Source organism: Coptis chinensis, chromosome 9 (genome assembly GCF_015680905.1).
Source record: "Coptis chinensis isolate HL-2020 chromosome 9, ASM1568090v1, whole genome shotgun sequence".
NCBI lineage: Eukaryota > Viridiplantae > Streptophyta > Magnoliopsida > Ranunculales > Ranunculaceae > Coptis > Coptis chinensis.
This window is the reverse complement of record NC_141464.1, coordinates 79,022,666-79,039,974: the sequence shown is the minus strand read 5'-3', so window position 1 is coordinate 79,039,974 and position 17,309 is coordinate 79,022,666. Positions and strand designations below refer to the sequence as shown.

At 31.4% G+C, this 17,309-nt stretch overlaps 1 long non-coding RNA gene across 1 annotated transcript; it reads left to right on the top strand.

Annotated features, from left to right (window-relative positions):
* Positions 1–14,881: 14,881 nt before the first annotated feature.
* On the top strand, positions 14,882–16,214 carry LOC147478399 (uncharacterized). The gene is made up of 2 exons (XR_015207893.1): positions 14,882–15,428; positions 15,846–16,214. It is a non-coding gene; the product is annotated as an uncharacterized LOC147478399 (long non-coding RNA).
* Positions 16,215–17,309: the final 1,095 nt, after the last annotated feature.

Genomic DNA, 17,309 nt, shown 5'->3' with positions numbered 1-17,309 from the left:
GAAACAACAAATTAAAACCATGGAAACAATGAAATTTCCAAAATAATTGAATAACTAGATCTACTCATTTCAGCTAAACTAAATTTCTCTCTAAGAACAAGTAACAGAATCAACATAAATTCTGCAGTAAATTTGAAATTCGAGAACATGAAAACATTAGTCAATTAGTAAACTAGATCTACAACTTTACATCCAATAAGATGATTACCTTGAAGATTCCTTCTACCAATTGAATTCCAAACTCGTGAAATCTAAATCAGATATAAATGAATCGAGACCAGTGAAAAAAAAACGAAATCGAAACCCTAAGAGAGAGAGAGAGCAAAAAATGATTGAACTCAAAATTGAAATGAAAAGAAAAGTGAAAAAAAGGCGCTAATGCCGTTGTTATATATACTGTTTTGTGGATCCACGTGGCTTATTGAGTTGGGCTTTGGGCCTGAATATTGGGCTTAGTCCACAATCTTTTATGCTGCTGAGCATTTCATGCAATCTAACTTTTAAGTAAAGTATGAATTTCATGTTAGTAAAACGGTTCAACTTTCGAGCCTCCTATGAGTTTATGTACAAAAACTCTTGAGCAAATTGAAGCGTGAGAATTCAATTGTTTGTGTCATTTTATATATAGGATCTTTTTTTTTTTTTCAATGATGGGATAAGGATTTGTGGATGATATGAAATATATTATGGGACGACTTCTTTTCCCTGATTCAACAATAATACTTTTATGTAAGTATTTCAACCCTGACATTTGTTACAATGATTTCTCCTCTCACAGAAGATTTCAAAGTTCAAACAAAATAAAACGCTTTGATATCTTTATTATAGCAACACCTTACTCCACCAGAATTCTTAGAGATGGTGATACTGGTGATTAGGGTATCGTTTTTATAGATTAGGGTTTAAGACTAGTTTATGACTCGGGGGTTTTAAATGTTAGGAGTAAAAGGGATAAAAAGGGCTATAAGTACAACAAGTTAATTTGATGTATTTTGGGGGTTGAGAGAAAGATAAGTCAACAGCAAACTTGTTATATTATTTTTTATTTTTTTATTAGTCGGCCCATCATGAAATAGAAGGTGTACGTAGTTTATCAATAGATACATTGGGTGGTAAAATGTATACTATATATACATTGTTTGAGTTATGTTATTTTATCTTGAGTTTTATTTCACAAATATTTTTATTCCCAATGTTTCTTTGTTTCTTGATGCATGTATTTTTTAATTTTTTTTTTTCGCTATCCTCCGGATGCATGCATCGATCGTCAGTCTATTTAAAAAAACAAACTAATGATATACTTTCCTTTTTATCTTCTCTAGTTAATTGAAAATTTTGATAGGTAATTGGAATAAAGAAAAGATTGCATTGGTCAAAATGTGTTTTGATCGACTTTTGAGGAAATTGTTTGTAAGTTGGAAGATGATGGAAATTAAAATGTTCAATTATTTTGGTTTTGAAATCTCCATTTGATCGAAAAAGTACACATAGTTGCTCCATTTTAACACCCACAAGATTTGTACAAAACATGAACTCTAATTTTTTTGGTATGATATTGTAACTCTATAAGTAGTTAGTAGTTAGTAGTTAGTATATAACATTACTAGTTTTCAAACCCGTCTTACGAACGGGTGCCGTTATATTAAATTATTTTAAAAAATATTAGTAATTATACAAAGCTATAAGATATATATGAAAATTATATTAATCACTAATTTAAATTTCTTGCACAACTCTCAATAAAAAGAAAATATCAAACCTTGATAAAACCTATCTACTTCTTTTAATAATTGAAGTTTGATGAGAATGTTCAATGTGGCGAAAATGATATTGAAACTACTTGAATAACAAGACACTCTCAATCATAATAAAATAATTATGATAAACATTATTTAAAATGCAAAACTATACTTGTCGAGACATTATATTCCCTCTACAAATAATACAACTATGTTTCGAGGTTAGTTCAATGCATTTGCATCAAGTTTCCGATTTTCTGTTAATTATTCATTAAGGTTAGTTCAATGTAGTTATTGCATCTAGTTTCCGATTCCCCATTACTTATTCTTTGAGGTTAGTTCAATGCAGTTGCATCAAGTTTTCGATTTCCCGTTAATTATTCTTTGAGGTTAATTCAGTGCAGTTGTATCAGGTTTATGATTTCTCGTTAGTTATTCATTAAAGTTAATTTAGTGCGGTTGCATTTAGTTTTCGATGTTTCATTAATTAGTTTTGAGATTAGTTCATTGCATTTCCATCCAGGTTCCAATTTCTCATTAATTACTATTTCAGATTAGTTCAATACATCTGCATCCAGTTTCTGATTTTCAGTTAATTATTTTTAGAGGTTAGTTCGATGTTCAATGCATTTGCATCTAGTTTCAAATTTCTAGTTATTTATACTTTGAAGTTAGTTCGACCAGTTACATCCGATTTCTTATTTCTTGTTAACTATCCTTTGAGGTTATTTCAATGCATTTGTATCAAGTTTCTGATTTTCCGTTAAATATTCCTCAAGATATTACATCCAAATTCTGATTTACCATTAGTTAATATCTAATTTTAGTTTAATGCAATTGCATCAAGTTTCTGATTTTCCGTTAATTATTCTTTGAGGTTAGCTAAATGTAGTTGCATTCAATTTTCGATTTCTAGTTAATTGCTCTTTGAGGTTAGTTCAATGCATTTGCATCAAATTTTCGATTTCTCATTAATCATTTTTTGAGGTTAGTTTAATGTAATTGTATCAAAATTTATGATTTCCCGTTAATTATTCATTGAGATTAGTTCAAAGCAGTTGCATCTATTTTTCAATGTTTCGTTAATTAGTATTTGAGATTAGTTCATTGTATTTGCATACAGTTTCTGACTTCCCGTTAATAACTCTTTGAGGTTAGTTCAATATATTTGCATCTAGTTTTTTATTATTTATGCTTTGAGGTTAGTTCGATGCAATTACATTCGGTTTCTGATTTTTCGTTAACTATTCTGTGAGGTTATTTAATTTCAATGCATTTGCATCTAGTTTCTGATTTCCCACTAATTATTCTATGAGGTTAGTTCAACGCAGTTGCATTCGGTTTTTAATTTTCTGTTAATTATTTTTTGAGATTAGTTCAATGCATTTACATCCAGTTTCAAATTTTCCGTTAATTATTATTTGAAGTTTGTTTGATGTATTTACATATTGTTTCCAATTTCCTGTTAAATATTTTTCAAGGATTTGCATCCAATTTCTAATTTCTCGTTAGTTATTCTCTAACGTTAGTTTAATGCAGTTACATCCAGTTTTCGATTTTTAGTTAATTACTTTTTTAGTCTGGTTTATTGTATTTGCATAAAGTTTCCAATTTACTGTTAATTACTCTTTGAACTCAATTCAATGTATTTGAATCCAGTTTTTAACTTTCTTTTAATTATCCAATGTGGTGTGTAATACCAACTTCAAATAGGATATAAAAATAAATTATGTTTCATTTACTATGTGGGATCATCAAAAATTATCTAGTTCCCGATTTCCTGTTAATTATTCTTTAAATTATACACGATTCACTATGTGGGATCTTTAAATATTATCTACGAACATGTGATGTTATATTAATTATTCTGAAAAATATTTGCAACTATATATGCAGAACTATTATATATGAATATTATATTGATAACTCGTCCAAATTTCTTATAACGCGAAAAGCCCATTATCCATTAAAAAAAAAAACTCACCCTTGATAAAACCCTTCAACTTCATTTTGTTGTTTAATAATAGAAGTTTGATTAAAGTTTTGTGAGATTGCCTAATAAGGCGAAGTTCATATTAGAGCTACTTGAATAGCAAGACGTTTTCAATCATATGAAAAGAGATAAAATAAACACTATTTTAAATGCAAAACTATACTTATCGAGACATTCCCACAACATATAACACAACTATGTTTTGAGGTTAGTTCAATCCATTTGCATCTAGTTTTTTATTTTCAATTCCATTATTTATTTTTTGATGTTAGTTCAATGTAGTTGCATATAATTTCTGATTTTCCGTTATTTATTTTTTTGAGGTTAGTTCAATGCATTTACATCAAATTTACAATTTCCTATTAATTGTTCTTCGAGGTCAGTTCAATGCATTTGCATCCAATTTCCGATTGCCCGTTAATTATTCTCTGAGATTATTTTAATGCATTTGCATCCAGTTTTTTATTTCTCGTTTATTATTCGATAAGGTTGCATTGACATATAGTTTCCGATTCCCCGTTAATTATTGTTTGAGGTTAGTTCAATGAATTTGCATCCAGTTTTCAATTTTCCATTAATTATTTCTTGATGTCAGTTCAATGCATTTGCATCCAGTTTATTTTTTTAGATTAGTTCAATACAGTTGCATCCGTTTTCCGATTTCCCATTAATTATTATTTAAGATTAATTCTATTAATTTCTTGTTCCCAATTTATAGTTAATTTTTCTTTGATGTTAGTTCAATACAGTTGCATCCAGTTTTCGATTTTCCATTAATTTAATCATTGAGGGTTAGTTCAATGCATTTCCAACCAGTTTTTTATTTCCCGACAATTATTTTTTTTATGTTAATTCGATGTATTTGTATCCAAGTTTTGATTTCCTGTTAATTATTCTTTGAGGTTAGTTTAATGCAGTTGTATCCATAATCCGATTTCCCATTAATTACATTTTAAGATTAGTTTAATGTTTGCATTTGCATCTAATTTCTGATTTTCCGTTAAATATTATTTGAGGTTAGTTCGATGTATTTGCATCCAATTTTCAATTTCCCATTAATTGTTCTTTGAACTTAGTTTCATGTAGTATTATATATATTTTAAAATATTTGTCATTATTGGTTTGCCATTATTTTTTTATTTTTTTATATATATGTGAGCTTGCATTAGAATGAATGCAAATTTTTCTATTATATGTTTTGTGATGTTATTTTTTGTATAATTTAATTTTCCATTGGAATTTGTTTTGGTTTGGTATATATATATATATATATAATTGGAAATTACATTATAGTGTTGAAAAAAAAATATAAATTCAAAAATTTAATTGGAATATGCCGTAATTACTGTGGTTTTTGAAATCCTTAACGATAACTAAATGTCTAAATCCCAAAGTGGATGGTGCATTAAATCTATCCAAATTTATTTGTTTAGGCTCATATAGACATATAGTGCATACAATACAATTTTATTTGTTGTCCACTTAGTTTTGGGTGTACATTTTTACTTATTTTATGATTAGTTGACTTTTATTTTATTTTTTTTGTCTCAGTCACATGTGAGATTAACAAATGTATAAAGTAAATGTTCAAGCAACTCAATTCATTTTTTCATTCGTTATTTCATTGTCTTTTTCTAGAAAGAAATTTTATTATGTTAAACTTCACCTAAGATTAGTGTGGAAACTATTCTTTGTGGCGTAAGAGTTTGAAGAAAATCATTTTCGGTGGAAACTATTATTTTTAGCAATTTAGTTTTTGTGTCTTCTATTTTTTTCGTAATTAGCTATAGTGTTTAGGAAAAATTGGAGAATCTATGAAACTCTAGATAGGATTGTTTCTTTTTTTATATCATATTTTTTTTTGTAATTAGTAATGGAGTTTAGAAAAAACTGGAGTCTATGTGATTGTCAATTGTCTGATTTTTCTATATTAGTCTCTTACTTTTTCGTAATTAGCCAAAGAGTTTTACAAATATTGGAGACTCTGTGAATGCTAAAAAAATAGAGCCAAGAGGGTAGAGCTATAATATATAAACTAGCTTTTGAACCCGTCCCTACTTAACAGTGCCACTATATTAAATTATTCTTAAATTATTATGAAAAATATTTGTAACTATGCACAGTTATAAGATATATAAATGTTATATTGATCACATATCCAAATTTCTTGTAACGTGAAAACCCCATGCTCTATAAAAAGATAGAGCACAACTTTGCTAAAATCTTTCGACTTCTATTTGTTGTTACATAATAGAAATTTGATTAAATTTTTGTTAGAATGTCCAATAAGGCAAAGATCATACTTAAGCTACTTAAATACCAAGTCATTCCCAATCATACGAAAATAGATATATATGATAAACACTATTTTAAATACAAAATTATATTTGTTGAACATTCCAACTACATATAATACAACTATGTTTTTAGGTTAGTTCAACGCAATTGTATCCAATTTTTAGATTTCTCGTTAATTATTCATTGAGGTTAGTTCAATGCATTTGCATCCATTTTAATTTCCCCTTAATTATACTTTGAGTTAGTTCAATGCAGTTGCATCCAGTTTTCGATTTCTCTTTAATTATTATTTTCAGTTAGTTCAATGCATTTGCCTCCAGTTTTCGATTTCATGTTAATTATTCTTTGAGATTAGTTCGATGCATTTGCATCCAGTTTTTGACTTCACATTAACTATTCTTTGAGGTTAGTTCCATGCAAAAAATAATAATAAATAAATAAATAGGGTTAGTTCATTTAATGCATTTGCATCTAATTTCTGAGAATTCCCGGTGATTTTCTTTAGGTTAGTTTAATGTAATTTCTTCCAGTTCTTGATTTCTCGTTAGTTATTCTTTGAGAGTTAGGTCAATGCAATTACATACAGTTTCTGATTTCATGTTGATTATTATTTAAGTTTACCTAAACGCAATTGCATCTAGTTTCAGATTTCCCATTGATTATTTTTTGAGATTAGTTCAATGCAGTTGCATACTTGCATCCGGTTTTCGATTTTCCGTTAATTGTTTTTTATGTTAGTTTAGTGCAGTTGCATCGAGTTTTCGGATTTCCTTTAATTATTCTTTCGGGTTAATTCAAAGAATTTACACTCAGTTTTTGATTTTCTGTTAACCATTATTTGAGGTTAGTTCAATGTATTTGTATCCAGTTTTCAATTTCCCGTTAATTAATTATTCTTTGTGGTTAGTTTAACGCATTAGTATTCCGTTTTCGATTTCTCATTAATTATTTTTTGAGGTTTGTTCGTTCCATTTATATCAGGTTTCTGATTTCCCGTTAATTATTCTTTTAGGTTAGTTCGTTGTGTTTGCATCCAGTAACCGATTTCTCGTTTTAAGGTTAGTTTAATGCATTTGCATATAGTCATGATTTATAGGTTAATTATTATTATCTAAGGTTAGTTCAATGCACTTGCATTCAATTTCTGATGTCCTATTAATTATTATTTGAGATTAGGTCAATGCATTTGCATTCAGTTTTCGATTTCTTGGTAATTGCTATTTGTGGTTAGTTCGATGCATTTGTATCCAGTTTCTGATTTCATGTTAATTATTCTTTGGGGTTAGTTCTATGCAAAGAAAAAAAAATGTTAGTTCCATGCAATTTCATCCAATTTTTTATTTCCCGTTAATTATTTTTTGAGGTTAAGTCAATGCATTTGCATCCAGTTTTTGTTTTCCTGTAAATTATTATTCGAGTTTAGTTCAATGGATTTGCATCCAATTTTCAACTTTCTTTGAGGTTAGTTTGATGCACTTACATCCAGTTTTCGATTTTCCATTGATTATTCTTTGAGGTTAGTTCAATGCATTTACATCCAAACCAATTTTTCGTTAATTATTTTTTGAGCTTAGTTCAGTGCAATTGCGTCTAGTTTTAGATTTTCCGTTATTTATTATTTGAGGTTGGTTTAATGCAGTTACATTCAGTTTTGAATATCCCGTTCTATATTCTTTGTGGTTGGTTCAATGCATTTGTATCTAGTTTTCGATTTCTCGTTAATTATTATTCGAGGTTAGTTCCATGCAAAAATAATAATAATAATGTTAGTTTCATCCAATTACTGATTCCCTTTAATTATTCTTTGATGTTAGTTCAATACATTTGCGACCAGATTGAACCCGATTTCCAATTAATTATTTTTAGATATTAGTTCAATGCATTTGCATCCAGTTTCCGATTTCACGTTAATTATTTTTTGAGGTTAGTTAAATGCATTTGCATCAAGTTTTCGATTGCCCGATAAATATTATTTGAAGTTAGTTCAATGCAGTTGCATCCAATTTCTGATTTCCTGTGAGTAATATTTTGAGGTTAGTTTAATACAATGGCATCCAGTTTCCGATTTCCGTTTAATTATTTTTTGAGGTTAATTCAATGCATTTGCTTATAAATTTCGAATTCCCGTTAATTATTTTTCGAGATTAGTTAAATGTAGTTGCTTCAAGTTTTCGATTTTTTGTTAAGTATTCTTTGACATTAGTTCAATGAGTTTGCTTACAATTTTCGATTTCCCGTTAATTGTTCACCGAGGTTAGTTTGTTGCGTTTGCATCCAGTTTTCAATTTTTCATTAATTAGGTTAGTTCAATGCAGTTGCATCTAGTTTCTGATTTCCCGTTAATTGTTTTTTGAGGTTAGTTTGTTGCATTTGCATTCAGTTTCCGATTTCCCGTTAATTAGGTTAGTTCAATGCATTTGCATCCAGTTTTCGATTTCCCATTAATTATTATTTGAGGTTAGTTTAGGTTAGTTCAATGCATTTACATACAATTTCCAATTTCTCATTAATTATTTTTTGAGGTTCACTGCAATTCCATCCAGTTTACGATTTTATGTTAATTATTCTTTGAGGTTACATAGTTCAATGCATTTGCATCCGGGCCCAATTTTCCATTAATTTTTTTTAAGGTTATTTAGGTGTAGTTGCATCCAGTTTCCAATTTTCAGTTAATTATTCTTTGATATTAGTTACCCATTTTCTAATTTTAACTTAATTATTTTTTTTAGGTTAGTTCAATGTCTCGCGGCACAAATCTTAGTATGATTAAAACCTTGTAAGTAAACACTCAAAATAAATCAAACCCCTTTGTAAGACACTTCTTCTTAGAAGCTCGAAACTTTTGTGGTTATAGAGGGACTCTAAAATAGCAAATAAGTGTCATAGCTCTAGACTCTAGCCATACTCTTCTCATGTGTTTTGCTAATAAGAATTATACAAATTAAGCGTCATAAAAACCTCCCCAACTTAACAATGTCAACTTCGCACATTAGCTTTTCGGTCCCTAAATCTTAAATACCTTCTGAGACAGTTGATTCTCCAAAGCTATATCGTTTCCTCAATTCTTATATACAACTTTAAAAAGACGCCTAAATAGACAACCTCAACTGAATCATCATCTCCTTATTGAGCTTTATATATTTCCAATGCCTACAAACAATGTGGCAAAACCTCCTTATTAATCAACAATGCAACATAAACATGTGTTTTTATTATTCAATAGCGTCGGCTAATTTCCTATCATGCACACTAAGCTCGCTACTTGCACTAATTGAAGTTGTGGTATTCGTTTAAGCTGCTAGCTCATGCTGAAGCAAGTCAAGGGCGGGTTCTGATTCTAACTTTGACAATATATTGTTAGCCCTATTTAGATATCCAAAACTATCATTAAATCTATTCAAACCATAGCAAGCAAATCCCATCAAATATAAAGTCATGCATGGCCAGCGATAAAGATGACAAACATGAATCATTTTCACTATTAACTGAAGTTTATAACCAAATTATGTGTACTTGTGATGCCTTCAATTCTATAAGAGGAGAATACCAACATATAGTGCTAAAAATCTCAAGCCCGAAGAGAAAATAACGCGTGGAATGCTCTAATGTATAGCTATGCTCATAACGGTTTTTTTTAGGATAGCATACAATATACAATATACGCAGATGTAGTTACATATAGTGGGGTTGTTTCTTCTCTTGCTCAATATACTATGTCTAGTGATGTCGTGAGCATTTTCATTGACATGTTGGATCTGGGCTTGAAGCCGAATGTCGTAACCTTAGTAAGTGTCCTCCCTGCCATCAATATCTTTAGTGTAGCTTGATAATTGTAAAGAAATGATACAAAAATCTATGGCTACTCCTATAGGAACAGATTGGATCCTGAAAGAAGGATTAGAAATGCTCTTCTATCTGTTTACACAAAATGTTATTCAATTCAATATGTTGCTTTTGTCTTCGAAGATACTACGTACCGAGATGTGATTTCTTGGAGCTCAATGGTTGTAGGATACATTCAGAATGGCTATTTTTAATAAGCACATGGAACATTTAAGGAGGTGATTACTCATAAAATTCAACCAAATCCTATCTCTGTGATAAACATTATTTCATAAAAGCAATCAGCCAATGCGAAACTGAAAAGTCAATGGTCGTAGAAGTAATCAGCCCAATCAACCATCTCCCTTTAAAGAAAAAACTAAAGAGGATTGAAAACTTCATAAGAGTTATTCGTGAAATTTTCTGTTTGTGGTTTCTTATTGATGTAGGCTAATAAAGGGCGCGAGCATAAAGAGCATGTGGTTCAGATTGTTGAGTCATTTGTTGGAGAAGGAGGTTTTACATCAAGAGGACATGATTAGAGTACTGGGGGAACGTCCTTGGAAGTCAGATGAGCAAACAAACTACGATAGGTTCAGGGATGGATTTATTGTGGAAGAGAAGAGTGTAGAAACCACAGAGATTGAAAATGCAGACGATGAATCGTCACCGGCCTCTTGAACCATATTTTGTATTTTGTATATCAAATAGGGCTTTTCATCATCCCATGTAGGCATATGTACATTTCAACATGTTTTCCATAAGAGTACTACTGTAGAACGTTTATTGTTGTCGTGATTTAATATCTTGGTAATCAAACTGTCAGTAGAAGATTTTTTTTTCTCCTCCAGTATTATTATTATTATTATTATTATTATTATTATTATTATTATTATTTTGCTAAATCTCCAATATTAATTCATGTACATGTATAGTCTATTTTACGGGACTAAGGGTCTTTTTAGCAGAAGGGCATGCATAAAAATTCTTACTTACTACTTTTGTTGTGGGACATGCCTTCTCTTAAATCTATTGATGAAGATTATATAGTTATATGAGTTCATTCAAATCATATTCTCTAGCATAGAAGGGATTAAACATAGGATACCCTAGTTTAGAACATATCTCTTTTGGTCTTGAAAAGTATTTTGCTGCTTGCCTTGGTAAAAAAAAAAAAGGAGATATGCGCTTAATTTTGACAACTTAACCATCTTGAAAATCAAGGAAATAAAAAGAGTATAAGCGTCCAGCCCAAAGTTGGAAATTCCTTATTTGTCTGATTTTATCTTATTTGTCTCCAACTTTTTCGTAATTAGCCAAAGAGTTTTACAAATATTAGAGACTCTGTGAACGCTCAAAAAATATAGCCAAGAGGGTACACCTATAATATATATCTAAGGATATCTAAAAATTTGGAATTCCTTTTTTTTTCCATAATTATAGAGTTTACAAAAAATTGGAGACTATGTAAAGCTTTGAAAAATAGAGCCAAGAGGGTATAGCTATAATATATATCTAAGGATATATAGAAAAAGGAGGGGTCGAGTGAATAGTGAATGTGTGTGGAAGTAGGGACATTTTGGTCATTTCACATTTTTTTTAAATTATTTTTAAAAAAAATTAGGGGTAAAATAGTAATTTAATATTTATAAGCTTTAAAAAAAAAATTGTGAATCCGACGTGGGTACCACGTGCACAGTAGCTAGTATATATCTAAGGATAACATAGATCAAGCCCTACTTCCTGGATTTTGTGAGTTTACGCCTCTCATTGAAGGCTCTTTGCGGCCCCCTACAATATTATAAATTAGTTTCTTGTGCAATCCTTTGCTTTATTTATATCAAATAAACACAATCTGTAAGTCCGTGAGCTACCGAGCCCCCAATTCCAAAACACTATCTTTGTATTCTTTTGTAGCCTTTTTAGGCCTTAAAACATCCCAACTATATCGCCTTAATAATTTATTGAAATAAATAAATAAATAATACTATGTCCTCCAAAATGAAGAAATGGGGCTCAGCCCCTTGGTTTTAATCCGGATGAGTGTAAACCCCTTTATATCGCCCATACCACATAACCTCCCTATTTATCAATTTCATATCACAAAACTCCATGTTTTCCAATATCAAAATTTCATCCGATTTCTATTTCCTATTTTATTTTATTACCTTTTTTACCCTTCTTCCATATTTAGATCAGATCTCATTGCTTGAAGCTTCTCATAAAATTAAAAACCTCCTTCTCCATTTCACTGACCTCTTCAGCCTCAACATCATTTTTTCGCTCCAACTTCTCAACAAATTTCGCATCCAACTTCACAACAGAATCGTCATCACCACTTATGATCACTGTACTACGTGATTTGAACAAGCCAATTATAACACCAAGAAGAGAAGGCCAAGCATGAGGAGTAAGGAAAGGATGGAATGCTTAGGTGGAGTGATGTACAGAAGATGAAGTATACATGGAGAGTGGCCCAGGAGCTCATGAGAGTGACTCCTCCAGTATTTGGGAATTTTAAGAAAACTACTAAAGATACCAGCTTTGGTGGTTTTGAGATGTGTTGTGTTGAAGATGTGGTGTGCTGGAATGCTATGATTGATGGGTATGTGAAATATAGTGAAATGGAGCTAGCTAAGTTGGTTTTTGAGAGAATGGTGTCTTGGAATACTATGATTAATGGATATGCATTGGTTGGGAGTATTAAGGAAGCAAAGAGGTTGTTTGATGAGATGCCTGAAAGAAATGTGGTTTATTGGAATTCTATGTCAAGGTGGTATGTTAAATGTGGTGATTATGTATTAATCATGTTGATATGCATAAATTTGGATGCGGTGGTCACAAAACGGGCTTTGGTACACGTGATGCAAGGCTATTATTGACATGAAGGAGAAGGAGCGTCCGTCTACCCACTGTCATGAATGATGAAACCTTGCATGAACATGTGGAAATGGTTGGTGACACTTACTTTCGGTTCGAGAATGTCAAGTTGTGTAACAAGGTGTCGGGCAAGTGAAGACTTTGCTTTCTATCAAGAAGTGATTCCCCGTGTAATGTTTAGTATTGGAATCATAAATGAGGAGTTGGGTTCAGTTCACTTTCGCCACACTCCCCTTATTTTTCCTTGATGAAGATGCCCCTTCCCATCGGGTCCCGGCCATCCCTGGCAGAGATTTCTCGATTTTCATGTGGAAATTTAAATTTACATAGTAGTTTGACATATGAAAATTTAATTTTACATCGTAGTTTGATATATGAAAATTTGAATTTACATAGTAGTTTGATATAAGAAAATTAGAATTTACATATGAAAATTTAAATTTACATAATAGATTTGTGAAACAAAACATGTCCTACTTTAAAAACATTTGTACTATGCAAACTTAAATTTACATAGTCACTAGAGCTGTGAAAACTTAAATTTACATAATAACTTGATCTATGCAAATTTAAATTTATTTAGAAGAGTGTGTTTACATGCAAGTATGCAACACAAATAAGAAACTATGCATGATAAATTGTTTTCACATAACATTTCTTTGAAATTGACCAATCTAATATCGACAAAACGAACTCATGTAATTTTATACAACCTGTTAAAATGTATTTTCTGAGAACTTATCTATGTAAATTTAAATTTACACAATAATTTGATCTATGAAAAGTTAAATTTTCATAGAGAAAACGAATCATAACCTATGCAAAATTATTTTTACACAATATATATTTTTGAAACAAAACAAACCCAACTGTTTTTACCAACTAACCTAAAAGATAAAACAGTTCCCATTACATCATTTACCAACAACACATTAAGCCAAATCAGCCTTTTTACATCCGTAATTCTAACAATTGTAGTCATTACATCAAAGATCTAATAACAAATCCACCAAGAACTGATTAAAACAAAAATCAACTCATCATTTCTTGCATTCTTCTTTTAGATCCCATATTCATTGTTGAGATATGGTCCTTAGCTCTAAGCCTTTTCTTAAAATCTGCTACAACCCCAAGCGTAGGTAATGCAGAAGCTCTAAAAGTCTTGTATGACTTATTCTTTTCCTTTTCCTTACATTAAATGAGAGAAAACCAATTAATAACAAAGACTATCTATGCAAAGTTTAAAATAACATAAATTAATTAATATCGCATAAATTTAAAAAGTGCAAGAGTAAAACTACTATGCACATTTAAGAATGCTTGATAAAAACTACTATACAAATTTAAGAATACAGAGTAAAACTATCACCACATATTACACAAACATTAAAAAAACAGAGTAAAAACACTACTAAATTTAAGAATATAGAGAAAAACTACTACTTAAAAATATAAAAATGCATAGTAAAACTACTACATACACAAACATAAAAATTCATAATAAACCCAAACTTGAAATTGCAAAACTATGAAAACTATAAAATACAGAGTGAAATCACTAAACAAATGTAAATTCGTATTTACAAACTAGCTCACATATGAAAATTTATTTTTTCATACAAATTTCTTAAAATATGATTAAAAGTTGAAGATTCTCACCAGATTTGGTTTGTTTGCCGTAGTTTTTGGAGCAACCATCTTCTTAATTTAATCTTCATCTCTTCTAGAACTTGAAAGTTTGATTTTTTGTTTGCAAAATTATTGTTTTCCCAAAGAAGTCGGAGATTTTCCAATGGGTTATGGTTTAGATATGCTTTTTAAATAACCAAACTTCTTGTTTTGATTTTGGTAGTGTTTTATGACAAAGAAATTGATATTTCACATCTGAATAGCGAGATGTTTCTACACTAATTCAAAAATGACGGGGGTATTCAGGTCATTATTAGTTTTATTTTCTTATTTCGAAAAACAGGGAGGTTTTGTGGATTAGTCAGCAAGCGAGGGTTTTTTAAGTAACTGAATCAAGTTGAGGGAGATTTATCCCAAAACCTGCCTCCAAAATCCCCAAGGTAAACTGGACCGGAAAGTTGTTGGTCAAGGTAAGGGTGATATATTCTCAACAATCCCAAATGAAGGAGATCTACTATTACCAAATCCAACCTCTGCACCTTATTTGGTCACCCGAAGTCAACCAGTTAAGGATGAAGTGTAAACAGCACAAACTAGTGGAGAATCCAACCGACCTACGTAGTGCTCCGGACACTTTCCATTGTGGAGTAACCACTGCCATACTCTTTTCAGTGCCTCTATATAACTGACTCGTATCTATCCCTTCAACTCTCCTCTTGTTCTAGTCTTTCTTTGCTCGTCTTTCATACACCTTAAAGTTTGACAATAATTCCTAAACGAAGAATTCACCTTAACCGGAATTTGGTACCTAGAGTCCTAGAGATAAGTACATATCAATATGAAGGTGACAGGGGAGCTAATCTTATGGTTGTGCATTGTCGTTGCTCTAGAACTCCCTCTACATGTGGTATGTTTCCATGACTCCACACATCCATGGGAAGTATACACACACGCACGTACGAATGGTGCTAGCGATACAATCATGAATGATGAAGTTGTTGAATCACATGTAGAATATAGATGCACTGAGACTCCAAATGCTTATGTATACACTCTACAAATCCCTGGTAAAGATCCTCTTGTTAATCATTTCTAATTGTCATTTTACTTAATTTGCACAAAATCACCACCTCTTTTTGTCAATGTAGGCTCACAAAAATAAACTCATGCTATACATGGATAGGTGCTAATTAAATGGCTCTGTATAAACTCAGCACAAATTTTAAATATAATATGCATCATCCTTGATAAAAACGTTGGTACTCAGTCTACACTTATTACCAAGACAACTGTTGCCTACAACACAGCATTGTCTCTGTAAACAACATTTTTTCGCGAAATTCACTTATTTATACACCACACCTTTTATCTTAATGTGATTGTGCTTGGTACTTAAAGATCCAGAACGAAAAAAAAGAAAAATAAAGTAGTTGTTAATAGTAAATGTTTTGATGATTTGAACTGATCGATCTTCATATTGTTAGGCTTCCATAAAGAAGACGTGACCGTTGAAACAGATAAGGGAATTTTGAGAATTAAGGGTGACAATAAGAAATATGAGAATAATCAGGGTGAAGTACATTGGTCATACCGCCACTTTTGGAACCACTTCAGTCTTGCAAGTGATGCTAATGTTGATGACATTCACACAGATGTCAAAGATGGCGTTCTTACGGTCACTGTTGGAAGACTACATCATCAAGAAAAGACTTGAGCAGCAACAGTAATGCTTGGACTTTTTTATTCCTCACAATAAGAATACATGAATTTTGTAAGGTTTACCAAATTCAAGTGTTCGTGTTATGTACTTCCACTATATATGTAGATATTTAGGTGGAGCTTTTATTTCCAGTCATTACGCGCAGGCTTGCAACTACTACACTCAAATAACGCACATACACACTAAAAGAAGCAAATGATTAGTGAGTCCGATTGGCAAACCATATAGATTTTCTCCTACATATTTTGTCTAGCTAGTATCCGATTTGACCACATATATGATTAGTGGGCTCAACCTGTTTTAGCCTACGACAGAGAAAAATGACCGACCCTCAAAGGATGTTGACGTAGAAGCTCCAGATCACCAGATATGTAACTTATGGTCCCTTTCGCAGTGGTACGAGTTCAAATTCGGATATCATTTAGTGACTCGAGAAGATTCATGAAAATCAAAATCAAAGGTACACTATAGTGCCATCGATCGATCTCCACCACAAATAAGCTTATTTCTCAAGATTCTGACTGCAATGTACGCAAGTAATGACGTTTATAAAGAGTTTCGTCGTAATCAACATTTTTTTTTAATGACTGCAATAAGTTTTGGACAACTCTTTGGACAACTGCAGCTATCAATCACCGAAAAGAAAATCTGCTTAAGACTTAATTTGAGGAGTCCGGTTCCTCTATAACCGGGTACAGAGATTGGGTACAGAGATTGATCTCTGTACCACACACACACGTCTCGTATCTCGACGCACACACACACACATCTCGGAGTACACACACAGGTATCGAGGCACACACACACATCTCGATTTGAAATGAACGGTGAGATAACACGGTTACAGAGATCTCGAACCCTAATTTGAGTCGGCGAAATAACGTAAGTTTTGCTGAAGTCACAACGTTCTTGGAACTATTTGCGAAGATGGAATTTCGTAAGTCGTAACAACAATAACAATCTAGAATATCAAAAATGCCGATGAAGACATAGCTGATATGTTTTGGTTTTCATCGTACGTACCCAATGTGCAAAAAATGATGTGGATATTTTGAACCTTAGAGCATCTCTAGGTGGACGTATCCATGGTCGCATTCTTCAAATTTGAAGAAATGCGCCGAATTTCCGAATTCCAACTCTAGGTGGTCGCGATTCGGGTCGCGCATCACCGCTTGTTCGCGATTCTTGTTCATAAAATTTGGCAATTTGGATGCGGATGATTTATTAA